Here is an 11630-nt window from a genome sequence, read left to right as displayed (position 1 = left end):
TTTAATGGCCTTCATGATTTTACTGTGGTATTTGTCTGTAGGATAGTGTTCTTGTTTGGTGTGATGTGGCATCATGTCTGCAACTTACTATCAAGTAGTTTGGGGAGAAAATTTTTTTTTACATATTTTGAATTTTTTTTTTTGAATTGTACTTGCAACTTTTTTTGTGAGATTGTTTTCCATAAAGTAATAAAGAAAATGTTGTGATGTTCCTTGCATAGTAACTACTCTCTATAAGCAAAATGAAAGTGAAAATTATTTTTCACAACATTTTGTTCATTAAAGTTTATATTTTAAAAAATTTAATAACTTCTCGAGAGTTTGATATATGCCAGGCATTGCTGTAAGCAGTGTGTGTGTACCCTTACCATAGTGCTAGAGATTACAGAGGTAAGGCAAGAGTTCTGTCACCTGCCTAAGGTCACATGTTTTGAGTTTTGAACTGGGATTTGAAAGCAGTCTAACTCCAGTGTTATTAATTCTACATATTTGTACCTCAATAAAAGAGTATTACAGTATCTCCCGCATGCTGCCAAATAAGAGTTCTCATGTCGCAACTAAAGATGCCGTATGGTACAACTTAGACGCAGCATGCGTGCTGAGTCACTTCAGTGGTGTCCAATTTTGCCTGCTCCTCTGTCCATGGGATTCTCCAGGGAAAAATACTGGAGTGGATTGCCATGGCCTCTTGTAGGGGATCTTCCCAACCCAGAGACGAACAGGTATCTCTCATGTCTCCTGCACTGGCAGGTTCTTTACCATAACTGTCACATGGGAAGCCCAAGACTCAGAACAACCAAATGAATAAATAAATATTAAAATATATATATATGTGTGTGTGTGTGTGTGTGTTTAATCCAAGGAAAAAATACTTTGCATTGGTTTTGATGAAAGTGAAAGAGGAGAGTGAAAAAGTTGGCTTAAAGTTCAACATTCAGAAAACTAAGATCATGGCATCTGGTCCCATCACTTCATGGCAGATAGATAGGGAAACAGTGGAAACAGTGTCAGAGTTTATTTTTGGGGGCTCCAAAATCATTGCAGATGGTGATTGTAGCCATGACATTAAAGGATGCTTAACTCCTTGGAAGGAAAGTTATGATCAACCTAGACAGCATGTTCGAAAGTAGAGACATTACTTTGTCAACAAAGGTCCGTCTAGTCAAGGTTATGGTTTTTCCAGTAGTCATGAATGGATGTGAGAGTTGGACTCTAAAGAAAGCTGAGCACAGAAGAATTGATGCTTTTAAACTATGCTGTTGGAGAAGACTCTTTAGAGTCCCTTGGACTACAAGGAGATCCAACCAGTCCATTCTAAAGGAGATCAGTCCTGGGTGTTCATTGGAAAGACGGATGTTGAAGCTGAAACTCCAATATTTTGGCTGCCTCATGCAAAGAGCTGACTCATTTGAAAAGACCCTGATGCTGGGAAAGATTGAGGGCAGGAGGAGAAGGGGACGACAGAGGATGAGATGATTGGATGGCATCACCAACTGAATGGGCATGGGTTTGGGTAGACTCCGGGAGTTGGTGATGGACAGGGAGGCCTGGCATGCTGCGGTTCATGGGGTCACAAAGAGTTGGACACAACTGACAGACTGAACTAAACTGAATTGGTTTTCATCAGAAGTAATTTGAAATCTCAAAAATCATTTGGCATTTTAGAGCTGTCAAAAGGTGCTTTTTAAATGTGCCTAAGTCCAATGTTAAATTCACCCATTCCAGTCCATTTTAGTTTGCTGATTCCTAGAATGTCGACGTTCACTCTTGCCATCTCCTGTTTGACCACTTCCAATTTGTCTTGATTCATGGACCTAACATTCCTGGTTACTATGCAATATTGCTCTTTACAGCATCGGACCTTGCTTCTATCACCAGTCACATCCACAGCTGGGTATTGTTTTTGCTTTGGCTCCATCCCTTCATTCTTTCTGGAGTTATTTCTCCACTGATCTCCTGTAGCACATTGGGCACCTACTGACCTGGAGAGTTCCTCTTTCAGTATCCTATCATTTTGCCTTTTCATACTGTTCATGGGGTTCTCAAGGCAAGAATACTGAAGTGGTTTGCCATTGCCTTCTCCAGTGGACCACATTCTGTCAGACCTCTCCACCATGACTCATCCGTCTTAGGTGGCCCCACACGGCATGGCTTAGTTTCATTGAGTTAGACAAGGCTGTGGTCCATGTGATCAGATTGGCTAGTTTTCTGTGATTATGGAATGGGTGCATTTAACTCAGATGACCATTATATCTACTACTGTGGGCAGGAATCCCTCAGAAGAAATGGAGTAGCCATCATGGTCAACAAAAGAGTCCGCAATGCAGTACTTGGATGCAATCTCAAAAACGACAGAATGATCTCTGTTCATTTCTATGGCAAATCATTTAATATCACAGTTATCCAAGTCTATGCCCCAACTAGTAATACTGAAGGAGCTGAAGTTGAACGGTTCTATGAAGACTTACAAGACCTTTTAGAACTAACACCCAAAAAAGATGTCCTTTTCATTATAGGGGACTGGAATGCAAAAGTAGGAAGTCAAAAACCCCTGGAGTAACAGGCAAATTTGGCCTTGGAGTACAGAATGAAGCAGGGCAAAGGCTAATAGAGTTTTGCCAAGAGAACACACTGGTCATAGCAAATACCCTCTTCCAACAACACAAGAGAAGACTCTACACATGGACATCACCAGATGGTCAACACCGAAATCAGATTGATTATATTCTTTGCAGCCAAAGATGGAGAAGCTCTATACAGTCAGCAAAAACAGGACCGGGAGCTGACTGCGGCTCAGATCATGAACTCCTTATTACCAAATTCAGACTTAAATTGAAGAAAATAGGGAAAACCACTAGACCATTCAGGTATGACCTAAATCAAATCCCTTACGATCATACAGTGGAAGTAAGGAATACATTTAAGGGACTAGATCTGTTAGACAGAGTGCCTGATCAACTATGGACGGAGGTTGTGACATTGTACAGGAGACAGGGATCAAGACCATCCCCAAGAAAAAGAAATGCAAACAAGCAAAATGGCTGCCTGACTCCTTACAAATAGCTGTGAAAAGAAGTGAAAAGCAAAGGAGAAAAGGAAAGATATTCCCATTTGAATGCAGAGTTCCAAAAATAGCAAGGAGAGATAAAAAGCCTTCCTCAGAGATCCATGCAAAGAAGTAGAGGAAAACAACAGAATGGGAAACACTAGAGATCTCTTCAAGAAAATTAGAGATAACAAGGGAACATTTCATGCAAAGATGGGCTCGATAAAGGACAGAAATGGTATGGACCTAAAGGAAGCAGAAGATATTAAGAAGAGGTGGCAAGAATACACAGAAGAACTGTACAAAAAAGATTTTCACGACCCAGAGAATCATGATGGTGTGATCACTCACCTAGAGCCACACATTCTGGAATGTGAAGTCAAGTGGGCCTTAGAAAGCATCACACGAACACAGCTAGTGGAGGTGATGGAATTCCAGTTGAGCTATTTCAAATCCTGAAAGATGATGCTGTGAAAGTGCTGCACTCAATATGCCAGCAAATTTGGAAAACTCAGCAGTGGCCACAGGACTGGAAAAGGTCAGTTTTCATTCCAATCCCAAAGAAAGGCAATGCCAAAGGATACTCAAACTATTGCACAATTGCACTCATCTCGCATGCTAGTAAAGTAATGCTCAAAATTCTCCAAGCCAGGCTTCAGCAATATGTGAACCATGAACTTCCAGATGTTGAAGTTGGATTTAGAAAAGGCAGAGGAACTAGAGATCAGATTGCCAACATCTGCTGGATCATCGAAAAAGCAAGAGAGTTCTAGAAAAACATCTATTTCTGCTTTATTGACGATGCCAAAGCCTTTGACTGTGTGGATCACAATAAGCTGTGGAAAATTCTGAAGGACATGGGAATACCAAACCACCTGACCTGCCTCTTGAGAAACCTGTATGCAGATCAGGAAGCAACAGTTAGAACTGGACATGGAACAACAGACTGGTTCCAAATAGGAAAAGGAGTACGTCAAGGCTGTATATTGTCACCCTGCTTATTTAACTTATATGCAGAGTACATCATGAGAAATGCTGGGCTGGAGGAAGCATAAGCTGGAATCAAGATTGCCGGGAGAAATATCAATAACCTCAGATATGCAGATGACACCACCCTGATGGCAGAAAGTGAAGAGGAACTAAAAAGCCTCCTGGTGAAAGTGAAAGTGGAGAGTGAAGACGTTGGCTTAAAGCTCAACGTTCAGAAAACGAAGATAATACCATCTGGTCCCATCACTTCATGGGAAAGAGATGGGGAAACAGTGTCAGACTTTTTTTGGAGGGCTCCAAAATCACTGCAGATAGTCATTGCAGCCATGAAATTAAAAGATGCTTACTTCTTGGAAGGAAAGTTATGACCAACCTAGATAGCATATTAAAAAGCAGTGATATTACTTTGTCAACAAAGGTCTGTCTAGTCAAGGCTATGGTTTTTCCAGTAGTCAAGAATGGATGTGAGAGTTGGACTCTAAAGAAAGCTGAGCACAGAAGAATTGATGCTTTTGAACTGTGATGTTGGAGAAGACTCTTGAGAGTCCCTTGGACTGCAAGGAGATCCAACCAGTCCATCCTAAAGGAGATCAGTCCTGGGTGTTCACTGGAAGGCCCTATGCTGAGGCTGAAACTCCAATACTTTGGCCACCTCATGTGAAGAGTTGACTCATTTGAAAAGCCCCTGATGCTGGGAGGGATTGGGGGCAGGAGGAGAAGGTGACAACAGAGGATGAGATGGCTGATGGCATCACCGACTCCATGCACTTGCGTTTGGGTGAATTCCAGGAGTTGGTGATGGACAGGGAGGCCTGGCGTGCTGCAGTTCATGGCGTCGCAAAGAGTTGGACACTACTGAGCGACTAAACTGAACTGAACTGAACTGAAGTCCAATGTAGTATTATGTTAAAAAGTAGGAGATACAATCGTATGTATGCAGGATAAAAATATGAGATGAAAATACACAAAACTCTTTAAGCAGTAAATGGTGAAAAATAGCTTGAGAAAGATTTTACAAGGAAGAGAACAGGATTATGTAAAAGAAATTTGGAATGTGTACTGGACAGAAGTTTGTTATAAAAACTGGTTGAAACAGGATGTCAGTTCAGTTCAGTCACTCGGTCATGTCCAACTCTTTGTGACCCCGTGAACCGCAGCACTCCAGGCCTCCCTGTCCATCACCAACTCCCGGAGTCTACCCAAACCCATACCCATTGAGTTGGTGATGCCATCCAACCATCTCATCTTCTGTCGTCCCCTTCTCCTCCTCCCCTCAATCTTTCCCAGCGTCAAGGTCTTTTCAAATGAGTCAGGTCTTTGCATGAGGTGGCCAAAGTATTGGAGTTTCAGCTTCAACATCAGCCTTCCAGTGAACACCTAGGACTGATCTTTAGGATGGACTGGTTGGATCTCCTTGTAGTCCAAGGGACTCTCAAGAGTCTTCTCTAACATCACAGTTCAAAAGCATCAATTCTTCAGCACTTAGCTTTCTTCACAGTCCAACTCTCACATCCATACATGACTACTAGAAAAACCACAGCCTTGACTAGATGGACCTTTGTTGACAAAGTAATGTCTCTCCTTTGAATATGCTGTCGATGTTGGTCATAACTTTCCTTCCAAGGAGTTAAGTGTCTTCTAATTTCATGGAGGCAATCACCATCTGCAGTGATTTTGGAGCCCCCCAAAATAAACTCTGACACTGTTTCCACTGTTTCCCCATCTGTTTGCCATGATGTGATGGGACCAGATGCCATATTAGTTTTCTGAATGTTGAGCTTTTCACTCTCCTCTTTCACTTTCATCAAGAGGCTTTTTAGCTCTTCTTCACTTTCTGCCATAAGGGTAGTGAAATCTGCATATCTGAGGTTATTAATTTTTCTTCCAGCAATCTTGGTTCCAGCTTGTGCTTCTTCTAGCCCAGCGTGTCTCATGATGTACTCTGCATACAAGTTAAATAAGCAGGGTGACAATATACAGCCTTGACGTACTCCTTTTCCTCTTTGGAACCAGTCTGTTATTCCATGTGCAATTCTGACTGTTGCTTCCTGACCTGCATACAGGTTTCTCAAGAGTTAGGTTAGGTGGTCTGGTATTCCCATGTCCTTCAGAATTTTCCACAGTTTATTGTGATCCACATAGTCAAAGGCTTTGACATAGTCAATAAAGCAGAAATAGGTGTTTTTCTGGGACTCTCTTGCTTTTTTGATGATCCAGCAGATGTTGGCAATTTGATCCCTGGTTCCTCTGCCTTTTCTAAAACCAGCTTGAAAATCTCTGCCCAAAGAAGGGTGTAGAAAACTGAAAAGTGAAACTCACTCAGTCGTGTCCGACCCTTTGTGACCCCGTGGACTATACAGTCCATGGAATTCTCAGGCCAGAATACTGGAGTGGATAGCCATTCTCTTCTCCAGGGGATCGTCCCAACCCAGGGATCGAACCCAGGTCTTTACCAGCTGAGCCACAAGGGAAGCCCAAGAATACTGGAGTGGGTAGTCTATCCCTTCTCCAGGGGATCTTCCTGGCCCAGGAATCAAATTGGGGTCTCCTGTATTGCAGGCAGTTTCTTTACCAGCTGAGCTACCAGGGAAGCCCTTAAGGGGTTGGGGGAAGATCCTATTTTTCTCCTCTTAGTGACCCCATTACAATCTATTAAGTTAGTATTTAGTCCACCTTCTCAGAAGTACTAGAAAAAAGTGTCAGTTATAGCCCACTCCATGTAAAGAAAAGTGGAATGTTTTACTGATGAGAAGACCAGACTCTGCCATCTACCAGCGCGCCACCTCTAATACATTGAGGGTCACTGTGTTCGTTTAAGCCATAAACTGGCTGGCTTAAAACAGCAGAAGTTTATTCCTTCACAGGTCTGGAGCCTGGAATTTCAAAACCGAGCTGGTGGAAGGGCTATACTCCCTCAGGACAACAATCTCGCACCGTCTCCAGCTTGGGGTGGCTCCACGTGTTCCTCGGCTTGTAGCTACTTAACTCCAGTCTCTGCTGCCATCACATGGCCTCTCCCCTTTCCCCTGTGTCTCCTCTTTCTTTTACTTTTAAAGACACTTCTCATAGGATTGAGAACCCTTCTAGATAATCCAAGATCATCTCATCTTGAGATCCTTAATTTAATTATATCTGCAAAGATTTTTTTCCAAGTAAAGTCATATTCAGAAGTTCCAGGGAATAGGGCATGTCCATATTCTTTTGTGGGCAAGTATTTAACCCACCACACCATTCCTGTGTAAGGCCTGCCCCTCCTCTCTCTCAGGCCAGCCTGCCCAAAAGATGGAGAAATTAAGTTGGTGTTAATCTAAACTAGATTGTTTTAAATTAAGATGTTAATTGTAATCTCCAGAGTAACCACTAAGAAAATAACTCAAAAATATACAGTAAAAAAGACGAGAATTAAAATAATGTATTAGAAAATATATGTTTAACGCAAAAGAAGGCAGGAATGGAAGGAGAGTGAGAACAGCAAAATGGCAGATGTGAATCCTACCTTAGTAATTACGTTAGATGTAATTAACATTCCAGATGGCAAAAAGTAGAAGTATGTATTTTTAAAAGTCCAACATTATTATGTCTACAAACACACAATTCATATTTAAAGACACAGACCGGTTGAAAGGGAAAGGATAAAAGATATTCCATGCAAATAATAACCAAAAGAGCCCTGGGGCTATATTATAGTAATACAAGCTACACAAAACAGATTTTAAGAAAACTGCAAACACCATTAAAAGAAGCTAGAGGAAACCTAAATGAATGGGAAAACATCCAGAACATTTAATATTGTTAAAATGGCAACATTCACCAACTTGATCTGTCCCTTCAAAGGCAATCGCTATCAAAATCCTGGCTGCATTTTTTTGCAGACATTAATAAGCTGATCCAAAAATTCATGTGGGCTTCCCAGGTGGCTCAGAAGGTAAAGAATCTGACTGCAATGCACGAGATGAAGGTTCAATCCCTGGGTCAGGAAGATTAAGGGAATGGCAACCCACTCCAGTATTCTTTCCTGGGAAATCCCACGGGCAGAGGAGCCTGGTGGGCTATACAGTCCATGGGGTTGCAAAGAGTCAGACAGGACTGAGCAACTAACACTTTAACTTCCCAAATTCATATAGAAATGCAAGAATAATCAAGACAATCTAAAAAAGATCAAAGGTAGGACTCACATTTCCTGATTCCAAAATTTATTACAAAGCTAATCAAGACAGTGTGCTACTAGAGTAAATAAATAAAGATCAGTGGAATAGAACTGAAGATGCAGAAATAAAACCCTTACATTTATGATCAATTGATTTTGGACAAAAGTGCCAAGACAGTTTTATGAGGAAAGAATGGTCTTTTCTAACAAGCAGTCCCAGGATAACTGGATATCCACATGAAAAAAAATGAAGTGGGACCCTACCTCAACCATACACAAAAATTAACTCAAAATAGATCAGAGATCTAAATGTAACAACAGCTAAGGACTCTAAAATGTTTAGAAGAAAACATAGGAGTAAATCTTTGTAATCTTAGATTAGGCTGTGACTTCTTTGATACAAAAGCACACACTAGAAAAAACAAAACCAAAAATAAACAGAAAAAAAACCCTAGATACATTAAATTAACTTTCATGCTCCAAAGGACAAGTGGTACATCTGATTCATGAAACATGCTGCATCACAGATGTACCTCGAAAACATTATGCTAAATCAAGGAAGTCAGACACGAAAGGCCACCTACTGAATAATTCCATTGACATAAAATGTTCCAAGTAGGCAATTTCATATAGACAGACAGTATGTTAGTGATCAGTCATTGGCCAGGGGCTGACAGGAGGGGTAGCAAGGAGTGACTGCTAATTAATATGGGGTTTCTTTTGGTGGTGACCAAATTGTTCTGAAATTAGAGTGGTGTTTGATGCACAACTTTGTGAAAAGGATGGGCTTTATGATATGTGAATTATATCTCAAAAAAGTTTTTATTAAAAAAAAAAATGAGGAAGGCTGGCCACTTTGCTGCAGGAACAGTGAGGTAGAGAGAGGCCTAGAAACAGAGTTCAGTTTAATAGGTTTGGGAGACCCAGTAAGGGTGTGATGATAAAGATGACCACAGCTATTATTTCCTGTTGAGGGAGCAGGATGAATACTTTTTATTTATGTATCATATATTTGGATACATATCATCTCACTTATTCAGGAATATAGATTATTCCCTTTTACAGATGAGGAAGCTGAGGTTCAGAAAGGTTAAGTCGTGTATGTTATTAGGGAGGAGAAAGGAGAGGGTGGTTTGAGAGACAAAGATGCCACCTTCAGCATCAGCAGGCGGTATTGGAATGGGGCAGGGAAGGGGGATGAGAGCTCACTAGGTCCGGAGGCTGTTTCTGCTATAGTGGGCAGGATAGACATCTAGGCTTCCCTGGTGGCTCAGAGGTTAAAGCGTCTGCCTCCAATGCGGGAGACCTGGGTTTGATCCCTGGGTCGGGAAGATCCCCTGGAGAAGGAAATGGCAACCCACTCCAGTATTCTTGCCTGGAGAATCCCATGGACGGAGGAGCCTGGTAGGCTACCGTCCACGGGGTCACAAAGAGTCGGACACGACTGAGCGACTTCACCGTCACCACAGACATCTAGAACCCAGATAGGGAAAATAAAAGGAGGCAAAGGTTTTTTAAAAGATAAGTGCTTCACGTACGTCTCTGCCTCCCTTTTTATAGAACAAGCACCTAAGAACAGGGGACATTCAATGTGGAAGCTGTTTATTTCCTGCCAGGAGGCATTTCGCATATGTTGATTTGCTGAGTGATAAGGGGCAAGTCTGTTGGCGTCTCTGGTCCTAGTTTCTCCGATTAGGAGGAATTGCTCATGATGAATGCTAAATTGCTATCTCTGAGCTTTTGAGAGTCTGTGATTTTACTTATCTCTGGCTTCTAGCTCCAACCTGGGGGCTAAAGTGTCAAAATTCAAAAAGGAAGGAAGGAAGGAAGTTGGGCAGCGTTCGCCTCCGACCTAGTCTCAGTGCCCCCTAGTGGCCATATCTGGGAACAACAAGCAGAACTTTGGAATTGACCTTCAGGCAGAGCATCACCGACTCAATGGACATGAGTTTGAGCAAACTCCAGGAGCTGGTGAAGGACAGGGAACCCTGGAGTGCTGCAGTCCATGGAGTCGCAAAGAGTCGGACACGACTGAGCAACTGAACAACAACTGAGACGACAGCCCCACTCCCGCCGTCCATAGTCAGTGAGTCTTCTGGAAAAGGAGATTCCAGCTCGCTCTCTTAAGGTAACAACTCCCAGCCCAAGGCAATGTTCATAACATTTACCTAGAGTACCCCACACACAGCTTAGAGTGAGGCTAGCCTCTGCTCTGCACAGGTGACTGCTAGACAGACACCGTTGCTATTTGCAGGGGACTGATTATAGGATCTGCCACCCCTATTCCAATCCCTCCCCCAAATGAATAACATTTGAGGATACTCAAATCCCTCGTAAAAAATACAGTAGTACAGTTGGCCCTACATATCTGCAGATGCAGGATCCATGGAAATGGAGGCCTGACCATATGTTGCCCCAGGTGAAGATGGCTCCTCCAACATTCGCAACCTCGTTATTGCTTGTATTCTTAAGTAGAGATGGTGAGTTTCTTGATGCAGAGTAGGTATTTAATCTTCACTAAATTAATGCTGAGAATACTGGGCTGTGTTTATAGGGGTAGCTTAGCTTAGTCTGACGGAGCCTAGAAAATCCCATGGGCTAGGAGCCTGGTAGGCTGCAGTCCATGGGGTTGTGAAGAGTCAGACATGACTGAGTGACTTCACTTTCACTTTTCACTTTCATGCATTGGAGAAGGAAATGGCAACCCACTCCATGATTTTTGCCTGCAGAATCCCAGCGACAGGGGAGCCTGGTGGGCTGCCGTCTATGGGGTCACACAGAGTCGGACACGACTGAAGTGACTTAGCAGTAGCAGCAGCAGCAGCTTAGTCTGAAGCCAAATGCTGAGCGTCATGGCTAGGCTCAGGCTGGGGCTGGTATGGGAGATGCATCAGAAAACAGGCCTTTTCCCGATCCTAAAGGCAATGTCTGTTCTCTAACCCAGGCTCAGTGTCCTGAGGCCTAAGACCTGCCTGGAGCCACAGAATCCAGTCTCTGTTGGCCCCTCCAGGGCACCTCCTCTCTGCCCTGCCTGCCTCCCCATGGAAACACTCCGGAGAAGCCAGCTCCCTGCCCTTCCGTGAGAAGCCCCTTGCAGACCTCTCTACCGTCACCTCTAGGTGGTTCAGATCAGGAGCCTCTCTGGTCTGCACTTTGCTACTTTGCCCTTCCTGGCAAATTTCCAGTCACCCATTAAGTCCCAGCTCAGGCTGGGGCCCCAGCTCACCAAGGACCGCCAGGGTTGGACTAGGGGCCTCTCTGTCACAGCTCTGACCACTCTGAGTATCCTCAGCTGTTTCCAGCGTTTGTTTCTGCTCCCAAGCTCATAGCTTCTGGCAAACAGAAATGGTCCCTGAGGTAAATGGTTGGGACAGGCATTGCATGTGTGCATGCTAAGTCGCTTCAGTCTTGTCAGACTCTGTGCGACCCTATGGACCCTAAACTGCC

This window comes from Budorcas taxicolor, chromosome 15 (genome assembly GCF_023091745.1).
Source record: "Budorcas taxicolor isolate Tak-1 chromosome 15, Takin1.1, whole genome shotgun sequence".
In the NCBI taxonomy this organism is placed as follows: Eukaryota; Metazoa; Chordata; class Mammalia; order Artiodactyla; family Bovidae; genus Budorcas; species Budorcas taxicolor.
The sequence above is the reverse complement of the archived record's forward strand: the minus strand, read 5'-3'. Positions refer to the sequence as shown.